This window comes from Stegostoma tigrinum, chromosome 5, assembly GCF_030684315.1.
Source record: "Stegostoma tigrinum isolate sSteTig4 chromosome 5, sSteTig4.hap1, whole genome shotgun sequence".
Lineage (NCBI taxonomy): Eukaryota > Metazoa > Chordata > Chondrichthyes > Orectolobiformes > Stegostomatidae > Stegostoma > Stegostoma tigrinum.
This window is the reverse complement of record NC_081358.1, coordinates 42,780,139-42,801,807: the sequence shown is the minus strand read 5'-3', so window position 1 is coordinate 42,801,807 and position 21,669 is coordinate 42,780,139. Positions and strand designations below refer to the sequence as shown.

The 21,669-nt window shown below is 42.4% G+C and overlaps 1 long non-coding RNA gene across 2 annotated transcripts in view; it reads left to right on the top strand.

The window, feature by feature from the left end:
- Window positions 1-14,021, top strand: part of LOC125451650 (uncharacterized) — a 79,176-nt gene extending 65,155 nt beyond the window's left edge. Inside the window, exons 5-6 of one of the 2 annotated variants that reach the window (XR_007247339.2) lie at window positions 2,745-2,840; window positions 7,936-14,021. This is a non-coding gene — a long non-coding RNA (uncharacterized LOC125451650). Of the gene's footprint in view, window positions 1-2,744; window positions 2,841-5,202; window positions 5,315-7,935 lie in introns of those variants that run through there. The other variant, XR_007247338.1, reaches the window with a different exon arrangement.
- Window positions 14,022-21,669: the final 7,648 nt, after the last annotated feature.

Sequence of the window (21,669 nt, the reverse complement as noted above, 5' to 3'; positions counted from 1 at the left end):
ATGACCATGGGCGATGGTCTGGCCCCAGCTCCAAACAAGAGCCTTTGTTGGTCAATTAAGGATTGCGCTCAGAGGTAATGAGAACTGCAGATGCTGGAGAACCCAAGATAACAAAGTGGGGGGCTGCGTGAACACAGCAGGCCAAGCAGCATCTTAGGAGCATAAAAGCTGACGTTTTGGGCCCAGAGCCTTCATCAGAAAAGGGGGATGGGGTGAGGGTTCTGAAATAAATAGGGAGAGAGGGAGAGGTGGATCGAAGATGAATAGAGGAGAAGATAGGTGGAGAGGAGACAGACAAGTTAAAGGGGCGGGGATGGAGACAGTAGAGGTGTGTGTAGGTAGGGAGTTAAGGAGGGGATAGGTCAGCCGGGGAGGACAGACAGGTCAAAGGGGTGGGATGAGGTTAGTAGGTAGGAAATGGAGGTGCAGCTTGAGGTGGGATGAGGGGATAGGTGAGAGGAAGAACAAGTTAGGGAGGTGGGGATGAGCTGGGCTGGTTTTCGGGTGCAGTGTGGGGAGGAGAGATTTGAAAGCTTGTGAAATCCACATTGATAACATTGGGCTGCAGGGTTCCCAAGCGGAATATGAGTTGCTGTTCCTGCAACCTACGGGTGGCATTGTTGTGGCACTGCAGGAGTCCCAGGATGGACATGTCATCTGAGGAATGGGAGGGGGAGTTGAAATGGTTCGTGGCTGGGAGGTGCAGTTGTTTAGTGCGAACCGAGCAGAGGTGTTCTGCAAAGCGGTCCCCAAGCCTCCGCTTGGTTTCCCCAATGTAGAGGAGGCCACAACAGGTACAGCGGATGCAGTATACCACATTAGCAGATGTGCAGGTGAACATCTGCTTGATGTGGAAAGTCTTCTTGGGGCCTGGGATGTGGGTGAGGGAGGAGGTGTGGGGGCAAGTGTAGCACTTCCTGTAGTTGCAGGGAAAAGTGCCGAGTGTGGTGGGGTTGGAGGGGAGTGTGGAGCAGACAAAAGAGTCACAGAGAGTGGTCCCTCTGGAATGCAGACAAGGGTGGGGATGGAAAAATGTCTTGGGTGGTGGGGTCAGATTGCAGATGGCGGAAATCTTGGAGGATGAAGCGTTGGATCCGGAGGTTGGTGGGGTAGTATGTGAGGATGAGGGGGATTCTATTTTGGCTGTTATTGTGGGGATGGGGTGTGAGGGATGAGTTGCGGGAATGCGGGAGACACAGTCGAGGGCACTCTCGACTACTGCTGGGGGGATGTTGCGGTCCTTGAAAAACGAGGACATGTGAGATGTGCGGAAATGGAATGCCTCATCCTGGGAGCAGATGTGGCGGAGGTGAAGAAATTGGGAATCGGGGATGGAGTTTTTGCAGAAAGATAGGTGGGAGGAGGTGTATTCTAGGTAGCTGTGGGAGTTGGTGGGCCTGAAATGGATATCGGTTTCGAGGTGGTTGCCCGAGATGGAGACAGAGAGGTCCAGGAAGGTAAGGGAGGTGTTAGAGATAGTCCAGGTGAACTTGAGGTTGGGGTGGAAGGTGTTGGTGAAGTGTATGAACTGTGGGAACACAAGGCGGCGCCGATACAGTCATCAATGTAACGGAGGAAGAGGTGGGGTTCAGGGTCAGTGTCGGTGCGGAAGAGGGATTGTTCCACGTAACCTACAAAGAGGTAGGCATAGCTTGGGCCCATGAGGGTACCCATGGCCACCCCCTTTGTCTGTAGGAAGTGGGAGGAATTGAAAGAGAAGTTGTTGAGGGTGTGGACGAATTTGGCTAAGCAGATGAGGGTGTCAGTGGAGGGGGACTGATTGGGCCTGCGGGATAGGAAGAAGCAGAGGGCCTTTAGGCCATCTGTATGGGAAACACAGGTGTATAGGGACAGGACGTCCATGGTGAAAATGAGGTGCTGGGGACTGGGGAATTAGAAGTTCTGGAGGAGGTGGAGGACACGGGTGGTGTCATGGACATAGGTTAGGAGTTCCTGGACCAAAGGGGAGAAAATGGAGCCCAGATCAGTGGAGATGAGTTCGGTGGGGCAGGAGAAGGCAGAGACAATGGGTTGACCAGGGCAGGTTTGTGGATTTTGGGAAGGTTTTAGATAGAGACAGGTGGTGTGAGGTTGAGGAACGATGAGGTTGGAGGCTGTGGGTGGCTTTTGAATTCTATTGAATTGAGGACCATTCAGTTAAAGTTGGATTCTATGCAACGTTTGACCATGATTTGCAATATTATCAGGTTGACTTTTACTAGAGCACTCAAAATTAGTTGTGAGTGATAAGGAAGCCAATAAAGTGAACTTCATATTTTTTTCTACCAGTAAAATGTCATTGCTGTTTTTCAAATTGTATTGGCAGTGAAGAAGCACTAAAAGCATCAATAACTTGGATCTTTCACTCTTCTGCAATGTTTCCTTGTGATCTTTGTGGTCTCAGATGGTCTGTAGTAATTATATTTTCCCTAAGCCATAAAAAAACACAGCAGAAAAAGGCTATTGAGGTAGAAAGTAGTGAATTTGGTAAGGGCTGGGATGGGAGGGGTGAGTGGATGATGCAGCGCGCAGTCATTCTGATTTCAGTAATAATTTAAAACGTTGACTTTTGAAATGAAAATGGTGTGGGATATACTATTGGGTGTTTAATCCAATACCTCCTGTTTTATACTCACAGCCAAAGTCAAAAGTGATAGAATGTAGAAGATATTAGACTAATGTGAAAGGGTGAAAACTAATATTGCTTTAATGATATAATTTTATCTTCAAATTTCAAATCAAAGGCAGTCTGAATATTTCCATTGGGTGGTACAGGAAACATACTGTGTCTTTAATGAATACTAAGAGTACCAGACTCCCCCTTCAACTTTTAAAATGATGTAAGTATGTTGATCATTTAAATTATTCAAGTAAAAAGATGATATCTTATTAAACTGCAAAGTGCTGAATTTTGCAAAAAGCAATAGACCCAAATGGAAAACTATAGAATCTCTCTTGATTATCAGTGGTTTCTGACTGTACTCAAATGTTGTAATTGATAACTAAAAAGTATTCAACTAAAAGGCCACGTTTAATTATAATGAAATTACGCTGAAATCACATTTTGTTTTGTAAAAATTAAATCAGTTGGATTCAGCTGACATTCTAATTAATAAGTGTAAGTGGTGAATATAAACTTTGAAAATTATAAACAGACATTTTCATGCCTATGAATACGATGTTAATTTTATTCAATGCCAAATTCACAATTTATAGTGAACTTGTAAACAATAAACTACAAAAGCTGAAGTTTTACAATAGCCTGTCCACTTAACCTTTTTTTCTTCTTGGTTTGTCTTGTTAATTGGTTGTCAGGAGATGCACACAAAAGGCCAGTGCAGTTTAGCTGTAGTGTTAGCTTTTCCTGTGTAGAGAGGCCTGAGGTTTTCACTCATTACCTCCTCACATCAGTGTGGTTTTGATCAAGAATCTTCTATTTTGGGAGGCTTTGACTGCATGCAGGTCTTTTCACAACTTAGTGTTCAAACTGTGACTCAACATTGTACTTCGCAATTCATTTCACTCATCAAATTTCGGGTTTAAAAAAGTTTGGACAATTTTACTATTCAAAATATTTTTTTCACAATTTCCTCTTGGGTAATAAAAGGATTACCTGAATAATGCCTCACAGTTCTTAGTAGAACAGGAAGTCTTGATAAAATCATCTAACAGTCGGGGAATGCACCTCAGAGTTGGCAAGTAGATATGTACTCTAGCTGTAAATAGGTTGCATTTGTTCAACTATATTAGACTGTACCTTAAACAACATTGAACGTCCATTATTTTTGAATGCTGATTGTTCACTTCAGTTATCATGGGGAAAATAACTTTACACTGGGATATTGCCATCATCACAGTCACAAGGGAAGATTACACAGGGACAATGTGTTCCCGTTGTCAGCATGATTGAGATCAAAAGAAAACTGATTTTAGATGATAGGCAAAGGAAGCAACCTAAGGAAGTTTTTTCTAATAATTCATTAAGTGGTTAGGATCTAGAATGCACTGTCTGAGAGTGGAATGAAACCTGATTTAACAAAGCGTGGAGCTGGATGAACACAGCAGGCCAAGCTGCATCTTAGGAGCACAAAAGCTGACGTTTCGGGCCTAGACACTTCCCGAAATGCTTTTGTGCTCCAAAGATGCTGCTTGGCCTGCTGTGTTCATCCAGCTCCACACTTTGTTATCTCGGATTCTTCAGCATCTGCAGTTCCCATTATCTCTGAAACCTGATTTCATTGGGTCTTTGAGAAGAATTGGACAAGTACCTGAAAAAAAATTGCAGGGTTACACGAAAATGAGGGGGTAGTGGTAATCACAAAGTTGCTCTTGCAGAGATCTGCCCCGGACACAATAGGCCATGCAGTCTTTTTTTTTGGAGTGTAACCTTTCTACGTTTGCCCTTTTGTTTGCACAAAGAGTGGTTGGAAAATAAAGCTTGCAACAACCCACATTAGCAATGGCTATCTTTAAGGAGTAAAAGATGACTACATGTGGTGATGTAGTGGTAATGTCATTGGACTATTAATTCTGGACATTCTGGCTAATGGCCTGGGACATAGGCTTAAATCTTCCCATAATAGCTAGTGGAATTTAAAAGAACAAATAAGTCTTGGAGAGAAGGCCAGTGTTCAAATACTGACCATCAGAAAAGGACAGCAGTTTTCTTCCCCAAAGGACATTAATGAACCGGGTGGATTTAAGGCTAGTTAAAGATGGGCAACAATTGCACGCATTGCCCAAATCCCATGAAATACTTTGTTAAACCATGAGGGAGAAAGAAATAGAAAAATGCAGATTGGGCTGGATGAATTAAGAGTAAAAAGAAGCACAGAACATTTTGGCCAAATGACCTGATTTTGAAGGCGTGAAATTCCATGGAATTATCAAGCTCTCCAACATCCAATAAAGACTATTTTCTGGTATTTTCACTGTGTTTACCTTTATTTCCATCCCACTGGACACTGCAGAATAATTTTTGAATAGTTTTTTTTAATCACTGTGGTGAAATATGAAGATTCTGCTGAGAAAAGTAGTAGTAACTAAATTTTACGCTCCAAGAGATAGATATTCTCTACTCCAAACATTATTTAAAATATTGGCCTAGGTTTTTATTATTAGGTCAAGCGTGTAGAAGCAGAAGAAATCTTGGCTGTAGGAGCCCAATCTTAATAAATGGATGCCCATATTTTTTGTTTATAGTTGACAGAGTTGGCCAAGAGACCCAGAAAGAGAGACTGCCAGTTCATGACGTGGGCAGCGTTTAAAGACTGCCCAGGATCTCTGCTGCTGTGTTCAGAATTCAAAATGAAGGTAGAAACATAAAGAGTCTCTCTTGCTCTCTTATCAACAGTCCCCCCATCCTCTCTGCCCATCCATGCCAACTCATGCCATCTATTGCCTTGTCACCACCCCATGCTCCCCACACCCTTTATGTCAATCTATGTCCCCTTCCACACCTGTCTATGGCCCCTAATATTGCTTGTGACACCCAATGGCCAGTTATCCATGCTCCATGGAACAATCATATTCCTATGCCCCAATATTGCCCCATGGCCAGTTATAACCCTTGTGCCAACTCAGTGCCAAATCAATTCCCCCCAAACACTCTTTCTCTTCCCTCCTCATGCCAACATACCTAGTATTCACTGTGGACATTCCTCAAAGAGCATGCTGACAGAAAATAAAATTACATCAATTGATATAATTATTGAAAAAAAACACTCCTCTTTTAACTAATACATTGTGAAAATAACACCCATCTTAAAGTTTAATCCGTTTTGTAAATATTTCCATTCAGTAAACATTGAATCCCTACAGTGTTGAAACAGGCCCTTCAGCCCAACAAGTCCACACCAATCGTCTGAGAATCCCAACTAGACCCATCTCGCTAATCTACACATCCCTGAACACTATGAGCAATTTAGTGTGACCGACCCACCTAGCCTGCACATTTTTGGACTGTGGGAGGGAACACATGCAGACATGGGGAGAATGTGAAAACTCCACATGGATGGTCACCTGAGGGTGGAATTGAACCTATGTCTCCAGTGCTGTAAGGCAGCAGTGCTAATCACTGAACCACTGTGCCATCCTAGAGTTGCCCATCAAAGTGCTTACTCTATAGGCATCCCACTGTGTAAATGATAGTCTGGGAAATCAGTCATGCAGCACAAATCTTATAATGATTTATGTGAACGTAAATTCTGAAAATACCTAGCGCTGCTTTTGGACAGTTTCTGAACAGCTTTGACAGCTTTGATAGTCCCAATCATCAACAAAATGATGGGAGGGGTCATTGACAGTTCTATCAAGTGGCATTTTCTCAGCAATAACCAGCTCACTGATGTTCAATCTCCGTTACACCAGGGCCACTCAGCTTCTAACCTCATTGCAGTCTTGGTCCAAACATGGACAAAAGAGCTAATCTCTAGAGATGAGCTGAGAGCAACTATCCTTGGCATCCAGGCAGTTCTTGAATTAATATGGCTTTAAGGATTCCTAGAAAAACTGGAGTTAATCAAAACTTTTTGGTCTGATAAGTGGTAAGTAACATTCATCTCACAAAAGTGTCATGTAATGACTATTTCATACAACAAAGAATCTAACCATCTCCCTATGACATCCCTATGTTGTAACATTACCATCACTGAATCACCCGCTATCAACATCCTGGTGGTCATTGACCAGAAGCTGAACTGGGCTAGCCGTATAAATACTCTGACTACACGAGTAGGCCAGTAATTCTGTGGCAACTAACTCACCTTTCAGAATCATAAAATCCCTGCACCCTGGAAACCAGCCATTCAGCCCATCAACCCCACGCCAACCCTCTGAAGAGGAGCCCACCCAGATGGACCCCCATACACTGTCCTTTTAAGCCTGCATTTGCTATAGCTAATCTACCTAGTCTGCACACCCATGGTCACTGCAGGACAACTCAGTTTGGCCAAGCCACCCAACCGGCACATCTTCGGATTGTGGGAGGAAACTGGAACAAATCCACACAAGACACAGGCAGCATGTGCAAACTCCTCACAGACTATCACCTGAGGGTTGATTTGAACCCATGTCTCTCACACTGTGAGGCAGCATTGCTAACCACTGAGCCATCATTCCACCCAAACAGGTCTTGCCTCTGTAATGCCTGTCCCCTATTTACAAGGCACAATTCAGCAGTGTGATGGAATACTCCACTTGTTTGGATGAGTGCAACTCCAACCACACTCAAGAGGCTCAAAGATATCGAAGACATCACAATTGGCTGATTGGCACACCATCTACTACCTAAAACATTCACTCCCTTCTCCAGCAAACACATAGTGGCTGCAGTGCGCACGATCTTCAAGGTTTGCTGTACAAATTCGCCAAGGCTCCTTCAAAAGCCTTTGTAACTTTTACCACAGTAACTTTTTACACACAAGGACACCTACTTTACACAGTTACAAAGGGTGTATTATCTCTACCAAAAGGCAGCTTACCTCCTCCAAAATTGCACTACAACCAGATCCAAAGAGTGACCTCAGCTCAAAGGGGTCCCTTTGCTATCCCAAAAAAAAATGATCTGAGACCTGATCAGCTTTGCCTGGTCAAACCACTCCCAGTTCTACCATCCAGAGACTCCAAAATCCTATTTCATCGGATGCAGTCGGGCATTTTAATTGGGCGTTGTGAAGAAGAGTCATACCAGACTCAATATGTTAACTCTATTTCTTTCTCCACAGCTGTTGCCAGACTTGCCGAGTTTCTCCAGCCTTTTCAGTGTTTGTTTCAGATTTCCAGCATCCATAGTATTTTCACTTTATTTGTATGTTACAAGCTTGGACGATTATACTATGCATTGCAAGTTGATGTGATCTTTTGAAATTTGGCATTGTTGGGTTTGTTCCAATGAGAAAAAGATAATAAGATTCACCAACCTGTTTCTCTTTTCAGAAATTTTCATACAAGGTAGTGAAAAGGAAGAACACGTTGAAGTTGAATCTTCCTCTCCTTCTTGAACTAGAATGCTTCATCAACTAAATTGGAAATTTGAATCAAACAATGCGTTTCACAATATATGGACCTACAGGATATGAACCAAACACAAAATCGTGACTCTGTAGATGACTACGTTCCCCCCACCCCCTCCTGAGGAAATGATGTCACTGGCAAGCATTTTGTTCCAAAGGATCATTGTTTATCTGCTCTCTGTAAAGCCATTTTTCTGAGTCAACTTGCTGGCAGTGTGCTAGTGGGAATAATTGAGGACAAACATTTCAGAGTTTTACTGACAATCAATGCATCATTCTTTGACAGACTATTAACAATCTGTTGACCCAGTGAAAAGCATGTTTCCAAAAAAAAGATCATCTTGCATTTCTTATCAATAAGATTCTCACACTGCATAGATGCATACACATATTGAATTGTTAGATTTGCAGTTAGCACACTTGAGAATCTGCTCATTGTCAATATCTGACCCAAAACTAATGATTTACGTTCCAAGCTAAATGCTGCTTTTATATTTCCCGTCAGCTCGTGTTTTCAGCCTTTGCTATCACGGCAGACCCTGACTTATCCCCCATACTGCTCTACATCTGCGTGACATGAAAGATAATCACGTCACTGTTACAGTCCTGATAAACTATGGTTTCCTTTGCTCTGCATCCCTTTGAAGTTGCAGACAGTTTCATGATTCTTGATAATCTAATCTCTGCCCAGCTTGTTCCTTATGCTGCTCTGGGACAGCAGAGTGAAAATATTACAGTAGGAGTATTGATTGGCATATGTATGGGTTAGGTAGCACAATGACTTAAAGATCCAAACATGTGCATTGTACAGCTGAAGTGCTGGAGCTGGAATGGGGTAGGTGGGTGTGGTGGTAGAGGGCTCTTGACATTCGTAACAGTGCACTATTAGTTTAGTGTAAAGAGTATTCAGGTAGATGCAGGATTTGAGAAGGGGAGATGGTGGTGAGGAGTGGAATAATTTCTTGCTGTGAGCAGCTGCAGGCTATACAACAATTACCATTGCAAGGACAATAAAGAAGTTGTTAGTTATGGGTATTATATCTCTGCAGCCCAAGAGAAGGGAAAACAGTACCAATGGTTAAAGTACTTTTTCTTTGTAACTCCTAAGGCATATGGAACAAGAACCACCTTAGATACTTAATATGTTGAATAAAATGTCTCACTGAATGGGCCTTGGACAGGAAATGTGTGAGGATTACAAGAAGTGGTGGAAAATGAGGGAGAACTCTGACACAAACGGCTTCTTTAGTTGGGATATAATGAGACAAATGCAATTTTCATTCTTTTTCCTTTGCCAAAAAGAAACAGAGTGGGATTTTCACCTGGCTGTCTATGCCGGGTCTTGACTCAGTGGAGTTAATTTGATACATGATGGACCATAGTTTATATACAAGATGAGATTGTTTAAGAGTCTCTTCCACTAAACTTGAATTCATTTTTCACCAACTTTTTTTTGTAAGTTAGCTCACAAATTAGTCACTCCTCTGTCCAGCACCATATTTCCATTGCTTACCATGCACATTTTACAGATAATGTACTTAGGAAATGGGAAGCAGACTGCTGATGATTGTGGTCCTAAATTTGGCATTCCCAATGTAACAGTATCATGAACAGATGGCTGAGGTATTTTGAGAGTATTTCATTAATATATAACATTATTTTTTACATCCGTCACAAGTTCACAGCAATGACATAAATACCAGCATTAGTGTGACATTCTGGTCAACATATAATTATTAGATTGTCTTTTGTAAGGCAAAATGGAGAGCATTCTTTGTTAATCGGGACCATATATCTTTTGCCTTTGATTGCAAGAATTAGATAATTTATTGTAGCAAGCCTTCTGTGATATTAAGTGTTAGTAAAGCTTTGTCAATCTATCTTCTGTGATGTGTAAGGCAATATAAGACTAAGTGAGAAAAGATTTACAGGAGGGGGTTTGTCATTTCACTATACTTACTGCTGTCAAAAACCGAACAAAAACAAACATTTTCATGTTTACATGATGATGGAATTCTGTGTACAACTAATGAATAGATTATTTTATTAAGCTGTCATTTGTTCAGAATATTTTAGATTGATAACAGGCCTACAATTTGATGTTATAGTGCAGTGTGACACTTGAGAGTCAGGGATTTATGGACGTTGAGGCCTTCTGAAAAAGACATTTGAGCAGACGAAGCCTATTCATCCTATTAAATCTGCTCCACCATTCATTGAGATCAGATTATTATCATATGGATCTGATAATCCACAACATGTCATGATGTAATCAGACTGCCTTGCAGATCTCACAGCCTGTTCAAATATATTGCTCATTAACGGACTTTAAATTCAATGCTAACACACTTTGGGGCCTCGACTTCCTGGGTAGGATGGATTCTTCATCTTTAGTGGGTCCTCCCTCATCGAGGGGACTGAATTGGTGACTGCAGGTTCTGAGTGCGTTTGCATTTGATGCCAGTTTTCTGTGTTTCATGAGGCACTATCGATGTAGGGGTTTAAAGTATTCCACTGGCTGTCTCTTTTAGTTGCAGAATATGGAGTGGGAGGAAGATCAGAAGAAGCACTTTAGAGAAAAATGTTAGTCCCTGAAAAGTTCTAACTTGTGTACCTGTCCTTATTGCCATCATCTGTGAGCCTGCTGTGGGCAATTGGGCTTGTTCAACGAAAATGTAGAGATGTTTGCAATAATTGTTTTGCATTTGCACAGCTCTAATACTGAGGTTGTGAGGAATGAGGGAGAGAACCCCTGCAGAAATTCACCCCCCTACAAATTTGATTTTCCATCTAGAAGAAGATTGCTTTCACTATTACCATCGAGCTTTACGCTGAATGACTATCAGAGCTGTCTGCTCCAATATCAAAGGCAATGTTGTCATTTAAACACGGTGTCATCAGGTATCAGGTCAGAACGTGTTTTCATTTTGTGATGCCAAGGCCACTGATGCCAAAAGTATGTGATTAATAAAGTTTATTCTGTTTCCTGGCCATGGGCACAATGAGTCTGAACCTCTTCAATGAGTGTTCGATGGATTCCTGACCACAAGACCAATTCTTGCCATCAAGATGGCACGGTCCAGAAAATGAAAAATAGAACACAGCTTTTAAACAATCTCATGCCTGTGAACTAGCCAATGTGGAACTGTATATGAGTTTCTGCTTGTCATTCTGAGCACTGGTCCACGAAGAAATGAGGTAGAATTGCCAAGCAGGTGCTAGATGTGGTGGCTGAGTAATGAAACAGATGTAGTGTGTGTGGACTTACAGAAAGCTTTTGACAATATGCCATTTAGGAAACTACCTGAGAATACTAGGGGGATAGAATCAGGAGGGAAACATGGCTGAGTATCATATCAGAGGAAATAGAGTAGGAGTTGAGAGCTGTTTCCCAGACAAGTTGGAAGTGGGTGTTGTGCATTGTAGCATTCACACTTTGTGTCATCAAGCAATGGTAAAGCCATTGGCTTTCCATTTATATAGAAAAAAAACATTTTCTGGATAGATGGGCAGGTAAAATCAACTGGGCGACCATATGTTATCTGGATCCTGCTGTCTCCAACTTGTCTTTAAACGGCTCCTTTGAAGATGGTGATTCCAGTGAGGTACACTGTAAATATACCGATTGGAGAACAGTTTGACTTGGGTCTGGGTAGAGTGTCTTTTCTGGGTTTCACTAATTGAGATCTGTTGGCCCTGAAGCCTGGTATAGTGCTAGGTCATAGGTGGGTTGGTGGATTGTGCGGCATGGAGGGAGGTGGGTTGGGAATGTGGGTTGTGCGGCAGAGGGGAAGGACTCACGAACAAGGGCAGGGATTTGGCTTTCTGCAGCCCCTTCAAACCAGATCTTTCAATAAATCAGGATTCCCTATTAAGCTCCATACATAGTAAGCTCCCATCCCACTGCTGGTTGAATGCCAGTGGCAGACCAAGGCCCTTCATCAAGCTTTAATTGATGAAGCATGAACAGGATCTCCATTAGATCCTCACTTGCCATCCTCCTACTTGATGAACTGCCACCTCCTGACACAAACAATACAGAGGGAAAGACGTTCAATCCTTTCTGTGAGGTGGATCTAAGGTAAGTGGATGACATTTGAGGTAAAGGAGGGTAACTAAAGGATGAAGGGTCTAGGCCCGAAACGTCAGCTTTTGTGCTCCTGAGATGCTGCTTGGCCTGCTGTGTTCATCCAGCCTCACATTTTATTATCTTGACATTTGAGGTAAAGTTGTTTTTAAGAAGTCACTTGAAGGACCAAGCGGTTGCTTTCTCTGGATCACATGAGGTAAGTTGCAGTCCCCTCCCTTCCCATCACTCTCCTCCCTGCTGTGGAACCCTTCCAACACAACGGCTGGAAGCCTCCTGCCCCTGGAGACATCAGGCAGCTGACCTACGATGTTGGGATGAAGCCTGGGAGTTAAAATTGCCTTCACGCTGCTGTGTTCGGGAAAGATTCGGTGCTCATCAGGCCAGCCAAGGCCATCACGCTTACATTTACCTTGAGCTCCAGGGAATGGCTTGTAAAATGCCGATAACTGTGAAATAAAGATGATTCAATCTGTAACCGCAAATAAATAATGACCCTCAATGTCATGCAATGGGGTGATCTTACACGTGATTACGTTCTCCTTGACTTGGGATTGCTGGATGCTGACAGAATGGTGCAAACAGTGAGAGTGATGTGGACTCGCAGAATTGTACAGCTTGAAAGAAGCCATTCAGCCCATTATGTGTGTGCTAGTTCCTTGAAAGATTTCCTTTTCTAAGAAAAAATACCCATTCTCATTTGTCTTATTTCAATATTCCTGAATTGTTAGGTAGTAGTTTTAATAAGCTGGATACTCAAAATGCCTAATTTTGTTAAGGTCTTCAATAATTTTGCATCAATTCCTATTTTAAAAGTCAATCAAAAATTGTCATACTTAATGTTCATGAATCGACATAAGAAAAGCCTTGAGAAACCATTGTTGCATGAAGCATACATGATTACAGTATTTGAAGAGGACTTATCGAATTTGTAATAATTCTTGCATGAAGAAGCTGAAGGCTGAGCATTAGATTGCTACTTTTGTGTCATTATTAGCTATTGTAACTGTTAGGGCAGCTCACTAAACAAATTATGAATGAAAAGGAGAGAAATTAAACATCCGTTGGGATTTCAGTCATTCGGAAAACAGCATGTCACTGAACATTTGGATAGACATTTAACCGATCATCAACTTCATCATCAGTTTGATCAGAGATGGAGCCTAACAACAGCTTGCATTTATATAGTGCCTGTAACTAGTCAAACACTCCACAGGGCTTCACAGTATTGATTATCAGACAAGATTTGGCACCAAGCTGAAAGAGGGAGGTATTGTCTGGATGACCACAAACTAGTTTAACAAGGTGAATTTCAAAGCACATTATAGACAAGGAAAGAAAGATTGAGAGGCAGAGAGGTTTAAGCAGGGCATTGCAGAGATTAGGACCCAGGGGATGATCAAGATGCAGAAGTAGAGGAGTGCTCTGATATTGGAGGGTTGTAGGGGTTGTTTTTGTTAATTTTCATAACAGCAATTTCACTCTTTAAAATAGCTCAGTGGAGTTTCCCTTTTAAAATGCATCACTACATTGAGGAATTTTCAAGTAGATTTGGTTTCTGGGGTAGCTCATGAGTTCTGCTACATTACATTCCACATCTTGCAATGTATACACTCAGCCTGGTGATTCAATAATAAAAAGAAGGCAGGAACTATATCAGAGTGGACAATGGGCCCAGGGCAGATATGTGAGGAAGATGGTATCTGATGAACACAAAGTGCAAGTCACTTGTGGCTGTTTTAACATGAGAATGCTTTTTGTGCTCTACTCTCTAAGCCAGGCAAATGTTATTTCAAAAGCACATCTGTGAAGATTTTGAGCTGGTAACTGTGTCATATTCTTTTCAGGTGTGTTTTCCATATATTTCTCGAGATTTTTAGATAAAACAGGAGAAACAAATGTTTGCATTTATGTAGCGCTTCTCAAGGTCACTGAACATTACGAAGTACATTATAACCTATGAGGTACGATGTTATGCAATAAACATGGCAGCCAATTTGCTCATGTGCAAATGTCTGCACACAGTAATGCAATAATGATGAGATAATCTGTCTTTTATTCTAATGCTGTTTGAGTTGTGAATATTAGACAGGGCGAGGGGGAACATCCCCTGCCCTTCTTCAAAATTGTGCCGTTTCATTCGCAATAAATCCTTATGTCTATCCAGACAGATAGAGGGCTCAGATTAACATCTCATTTAAGGTATAGCTCCACTGACACTGCAACACTCCCTCAGCACTGCACTGGAAACGACAAGCCCTGGAGTGAGAGTCGAACTTGAACCCTTAGCATTTGGAGAATAAAGTATCATTGGCCGTGTCTTATAGGGGCTTGAATGATACGGGCTCCAGCAAGAATTGCACGAGAAATCTGATGAGGCATTTCTTGATAGTGGGACCAACTTGATGTATCTTTTAACTGCGTTTTGGGCATTGAAGCAGTATTTTTGTCAGACAGCAGGAGTTGTCTACTCAGGGAGATTATTGCTCGTTATTGATATTATTAACTACATGCTGAAGTTTGTTAAATATGGATTTCTATCCTACCATATACCACAAACAAACTCGAAGTTGAGAATTCACGACACGGAAGTCAGAGCGGGGACCTGATGATTTCAGCTCAATGCTAGCTGAGAAGCCCCAATTCAGTTTCCATGCAACAGCTTGATGAAACATGATTAGGACATTCAGTTCATGGATTGGACCAGACTGCATTGCAAGGCTGTTTGCTTGATCTCTTAGCAATGCTGACTTAGAGCCCACCTGTACGCATATAGTATCAAGCCATGCCATGCCATGCCTGTTGGTACCTTGGCACCTAAAAGCTATCAGTGTTACCATATTGAGGTATTGTATGGATAGATAGACAGGATGCTTGTCCTCACAGAAATGCCAATGGAGTGGAGGGGTGATAAGGGAGGTGTGGGTTGGAAGAACATGTTGCTGTATGGCACACCAGGATGCCAATCAATCACTTCCAGCAAATGTGCACACTGCTGGTGAAGCAAACACTCTGCACCTTCATTCAATCAACTGCCATGTCGGAAAGTGGATGGTTGCTCATCCTGGCTCCAGTCAAAGTGTGGAGGTCCACTTTGGTCAGGGAGCTGATACTGTCCGACATTGGCACAGCCTGGGCACAGTCAGTCATGCATTCAGGCCATTTACAGTCAGGGCATATGGCCAACTAAAATCTGAGGAATGGGCAACAGTCAGTCTTGTAGGACCATCACCAGCAGTCAGGGGAATTGAGAATATCAGCCGGGGTGTTGTAAACACAGTGCTCAGGGTTGAGTCAGTCATTTCTAAGGAAAATGAAAATTGCTGGTGAACGTCAGCAGGTCTGGCAGAATCTGTAGGGAGGAAGTAGAGTTAACTGAGTTCAGATGAAGAGCCACCGGACTCGAATTGTTAACTCTGCTTTCTTTCCACAGCCCTGCTGAGTTTCATCGGCAATTTCAGTTTTTGTTACAGATTTCCAGCATCAACAGATATTTGTCTCATTTCTGAGGGCTGCTTGTCGATGTGGGTCAGAGGTCTGGGGCCAATACTGTTCGGGAGGTTTGTGCATTGATTGTTGAAAAGCGCGCAAGGGGAGGCTTTTGGGGTAAAGTTGGCGGGGGGGGGGGGTAATTGCCAAAGCGGGCTGGTCAGTCAAGATTGGGGGGGGGGGGGGGTTGGCGGCGGATGAATGTTGGGTTAAGGAGTAGAATTATGTGTTGAGTTGGGGACAAAGATGGTGTGAGAGTCAAGCCCAAGTGCACAATGGCCTTTTAAAGATGTTGCGTGCACCAGCAATGTTGGTCTGCGAATGACAACTGGTAGGATGGGGCTGGAATTGGAGGAACAGGATAACTGCTTTACAGGGAGAGCTCAACAGCAGGTCAGGGTAGCATGCAGTGTACCAAAGAGATCTACTGGATGCAGAGTCAGTCAAAGGCATCTTGTAAAGGGCCCCCACCCTCAAGCACATCACACTATGGTGGAGTGGCTACTGTAGTCTTCTCGTGATTTGGTTGAAGGATATTGCTGAGAGACTGCATGTTCATCTCAGTCACTTGCTGACTTTTGCAGCCTGCTGTTTCATCACAGCAAGTTGGAAGACTTTTGGTTGGCCCTGAGGTGGTAGTGTCGTGGTTACGTAGATAGACTCAGAATCAGGGCTAATGGTTTGGGAGATATGAGTTTGAATCTCATCATGACAGATGGTAAAAGTTTAAAAGAAGATGCCTAATGGCATCTATGTAATTATTGTTAATGACTGTCTTAGAAACCCAGTAATGTCCTTCAGGGAAGGAAAGTTACTTCTCTTACCTTGTCTGGTTACCTGAGTCTCAAGATGCACAATATATAGTTGACTCTTCACTGCCTTCTGAGCAATTAGGGAGGGGAAATAAATGTTGGCTTTTCACATCCCATGAGCACACTTGTAAAAACTCCTTAACCGTTCAACGAACCTGCCTCAATGCCAATTACAAAGCATTCAAATTAAAATTCTAAAGAGTCTTTTCTTCCAGGACAATGTTTTCCTTGGACTCAGGAACAGCCCTGGTTCCTGTTTCATTGCTCATAAAATGAAACCTCAGTTTAGAGTGACCTGAGAATTACACAAGTCTTTGAAGATGTTGGGACATGCTGATAAGCTTAGGTTTTTAAAAAAAGGTACAAGGTCTTTCTTTTTACAATCAAAGGACTAGGGAGGTTGTGCAAAATATTCACAGATATCTGGTTAGGCCTCAGCTGGAAAATTGGTGTCTGACTCTGGCATCATACTTTAGGAAGGATATGCCAAAGTCTTGGAGAAGGTGCAGGGGAGACTTAAAGTATGATGGACATCAACAGGACATTGACCATGCGGAAGAAGTTGTAAATATTCTCCAAAGAAAAGAAAAGATTCAGTGAAGATTCAATACTGGTCGTTTAAATCTTCCCAGGCCCAGAATGATGAGGGCAATCGTGAGCAAGTTGGGAAACTTGCATGGAAGTGTCCTTGCAGAGCTTCTCAATATTGAGAGCAAAATGGACACAGTAACTAGAGATGCTGGAGTCAGAGTGAATTCAGTGTGGAGCTGGAGGGACATGGCAGGCCAGGCAGCATTAGAGGAGTAGAGGCATTGACATTTTGCGTCGGGACCTGACCTGATGAAGGGTCATGACCCGAAATGTCGACTTTCCTGCACCTCTGATGCTGCCTGACCTGCAGCTCCACACTGTGATGAGAGCAAAATGTTCAATTTTTCAACTAAAAGTTGAATGCTTGTTTGGGATTTTCACTAGTGAGTTGTGAGATGCCCATTTGTATACATCAGCCTGCATTAAGTACTTATCATTACTTCATCCCACCTCCTGTTGATTTTTAATTTCTTATCTTGCACTTGACGGTGACAATTCCTGACATGAATGTTCGAGTAGTTACCTGGCAACTCCAGCTTACACACTGCTCCAGGCATCCATCTTGGATACCAGGCACTTACATCTCAGGACATACTCCACAGGCAGTGATTGCACACTCTCTCTCACCATGAATACTAGGATCGCTAGGTCCGAGTCAGTAAAGTGGGATGCCAATTTCACTCTGTACAATATGTCTGAGGCTATTGCAGACTTCCAGCATTTAATCTGTGGTAAGTGGAAGAATACCATGACTGATGCCCCATTGGGATATAGTGTATAGGTAATGAGGTGATTTTGGGCAAAAAAATGAGTGGAAAACCAGCTTGGGTTTGTGGACAGAAACCGTCCATGAAATTCGCCAAAAACAACATCTAAGTGATTTCTGGAAAAATTCAGACCCAAACTCCAGATTATGAAATATTTTGATGGCATAAGTAAGGAGAAACTGTTTTCATTTACAGGTGCATTGGTGACCATAGGGCCAAAATTTAAGACCAAGTAGCAGGAGAAAACAGTGAAAGAGAATAAGCTTTACGTAGTGTATTGCTCTGGTCTGCAATTGACCTGTCGACAAGGGTGGCAGCAATGGTTTTAAAAGGGAGATGGAATATATAAACAGGAAAGGAAACAATTGTAGAGTCGTGCAGAATTAAAAAGGGAGTGAGATACTAACTGGCCACTTTTTTCAAAGAATAGCCTCCTTCATGTACCATCAGATTCTGCTCTATGAAGCACACCACTGGAAGTTAAAATGTATTGCAGTTAATGATGATTTGAAATGTTTTAAAAGTAAATGCAGAAATTCATAGTTGCTTCTACCAGTTGCTTCTTCTCATCGATAAGATGGCGATGGGGTAGAATCTCCCAGTCGGTGCTCCTCTGCTCCACCTGTTCTTTGTTTATTTTTGTCCCCCTCTCCTCTCAGCCTCGAACACCTGGCTCCGCCCTACGACTCCTGGCCTCCAAAGTGAATTTGGTGGTGATGCCAGTGGGTGGAGCGCAGATGTCAGTGACCAGGGGCTCAAAGCAGAGATGCCAGCGACCAGTGGCCCAGTGCGGCCTGGTGTGTGAGAGCATGGCAGCAGTGGCCCAGCCCGGGACTTAGAATAGTGGACCTTTGTGGAACGTGTGACAGCCAGCAGTCAGACCATGTGGAGGCTCTGTATGTTGGTCTGCTGCTGAGAGCCTTTGGAGAGAGACTGTGATGTTTGTCCTTTTAACTGAGCGACTTGTTTTTTTTCTGACCTCTAGTCGTACACAGCTGTATAGCTGTATGTAACTTTTTTTTTGCTTAATTTTTCTATTCTATAACCAAGGATTGTACCTAGGTACCATTTTATTTAAGATGGTGCTGTCAGTGGTAACATAAACTTTTCACTGTACTCATTGGAGTACATGTGACAATAAAGCTAATTCAATTCATATCAATAACGGGCAATAGATGCGGTTAGGAGACTGCCATGTAAGTTGTGTAGGGGACGCCACCTCCAACCTGAAATGGGTGCAATCTTGTGTTGGGTGAGGGGGCATTTGAGGTCAATGAAGAGATCTCTCAGTCACAAGCAGTGCAATCCTACTGGTAATGGAACAATTATTTGGCCGAAGTGAAATTAAAATATTGCTGTGTGTACTTGCTGAATTAAAATGTATTTCTTTCAAATGTTTTCTCTCTCATTGTGATGTGTGGAGAAATAAATCCAGAAATGGGCTCCTGTTTAACATTGCTTCTGCAACACTCTCGTCAATTGTGAGTGAGGGACGAATTACTGGAGGAGAATCCATTCTGACTTCAGCAAGGAAGTATAAAGGTTACAGAATGGGCTTGACAGTGTAACTGTTTCCAATGCACTTCCCTATTTACACAGTTAGCAGCGTTATTCTGGTATTGTATTTCTCACAGCATTTTGGCTGAAAGTACCATTTGGATTCAACAGAAGCAAAATTGCTGTGGAGGCTGGGAATCTGGAAAAGGAAACAGGAAACACTGGAGCCAATGTTTACACGCTTTTCATCTGCATTTATTTACTGAAATACCTATGACAAGAGTGTATCTTCCTAACATAGCAGCGTCATTTTCAGCCCCTTTTCAGGGGAGACCAAGTGAATCCCCCATTAATATCCAGTGCCTGCATGTAATTGAATATAATGAATGTACAATTGAAATGTCATTCATTTGTGATACCCCTAATGGTAAATTTTCTCACTCGCATCCACACACCAGATTCCTCCTTGAATAACTCCTGGCTCACAGCACCAGGGACTTGGGTTTTATTCCAGTCTTAGGTGACTGTCTGTGCGGAGTTTGCACATTCTCCTTGTATCTATGTGGGTTTCCGTTGGTTAAAAGTCTGTAGTGTCGAGGGGGGTCCAGGCTAAGTGGATTAGCTATGGTAAATACACATTATGGGGATAGGATATGGGGTTAAATCTGGTTGGGTCGGTGCAGATTCGAACGGGCCAAATAGCCTCGTTCTGTACTAGAGAGATTCTGTGATAATGGCTCACAAATGAGGTTTTTGGTAACATTAAACATTGTGGAAATGTTTCCTACTAAGAGCTGCTGTCTTTAAGAATAGAATAGGAATGAAACCTGCAGAAAATAGGCAAAGGGAAATGATTCCCCTTGAATGATTTATTGTAACGTTAGGAATTCATCAATGTTGAGTAGCTCAATGTCGAGGTCAGCAATCCATTTAGTGGCTTCAGCTGGTGCAGTGTGTGAATGGTTGTCCTGCCACCTTAAATGTTCACTCACTGCAGGGGCTGATGGTCTGATTTGCATGAGCACACTCACAGTTTGAGCTGTTTCCTCATGTTCCGCTGTTTGGAGTAGATGGCCACATCTTCCACACTGCATCGTCGGAAGTTTAAGGGTCGCTCAGATTATCCGTGAGAGATTGAAATCTTGGGCTTTGCCACTTTGGTCAGTTACCAAGTTTGCTGTTGGTGATGTTTATAGCCATCCAAGTTTGGAATGCGTGGGATTTCAGACAGATGTATAGCAGTGTTTTTTTTTCGCGGCCTTGTATCAATGTGAGTACTTTGTTAGCTGTCAGCCAGTGGTGCTTTTTGAGGATGATATTTTCCCCATGGATTTGAGAAGGATAAAATGAAATTCTACGAAGAAAATAACATCATGAAAGGATTATGGAATGAAGCCTTATGCATCAGTAGTGCCAAGGCATGGAAGTGGGCAACACACTTAAACGGAACCTAACTCCCTAGGAGGAGAAGGTTTTACTTTTGTCAAATTTCCACTAACAGAAGATAATGTGATTTTTGAAAATTGTTGCAAGACAAATCAAGAGCACGGTCTGTGGCATCTTTGAAGGACTGTTTAATCTGCAGCACAGAGGTATGCTAAGCCTCTTTGCTCTTTGTTTTTGGCTCCCCTACTAATGCTGGCCTGCAAAGCAAAGATGATCCCATATCAGTGGGCAAGAAAAGAAAACAATTAGGTGTGGTGATATTAGGCTGCATTGTGAAAAGTCGACTGATGAAATAATTCCTTGATCAGTCTCGTGGTAGAATTGTTCTTAAAAACTTGTATCAGTCACAGGATTCCTCTTTGTTGCATTACCAGGATATACAGTAGACTTTATTTAGATTGGCCACCATATTGGATTTGCACTGACGATATTAAACAGATCATATTATCTCCTTGTCACTATCTTTTCTTAACCATACATTCTGACGTACTTCCTATATTGTTTCATTATACATCTTGCAATAAGATGTGCTTTTAATATCAACCACATTTAATTGTTAAACGTAAACTATTCACAATGTGCTCAAGTTTGTGGCAAGTGTTATGATTGTGAGTTTTTTTTGGGCAAAACGTCTGCTAAAGGTCACTGTCTAACTTCACACATGAAGCAGCTTCTATTTGGCTACTGAAGGCCACCTGTGAGACTTAGACCCCACCCAATGCACAAAGCGCTCTCAGAATAAGCAAAGATTGGAGGAACAGACACAGAAGAGAGAGAAGAAAAAGAGACCAAGGACTCGATTTTTAAAATGCGTGCTTCTATCATTGAACTTGGAATGCAGAGACCATTGAAAAAAGAACTTGCAAAATATTTGCCTAAAAACAAAGCACCTTTTATAACCTCATGTTTAACAGCTAGTGAAGTGGTTTTTGAAGTATAATCCAGTTGCCCTGTAGGAAGTGCAGCCA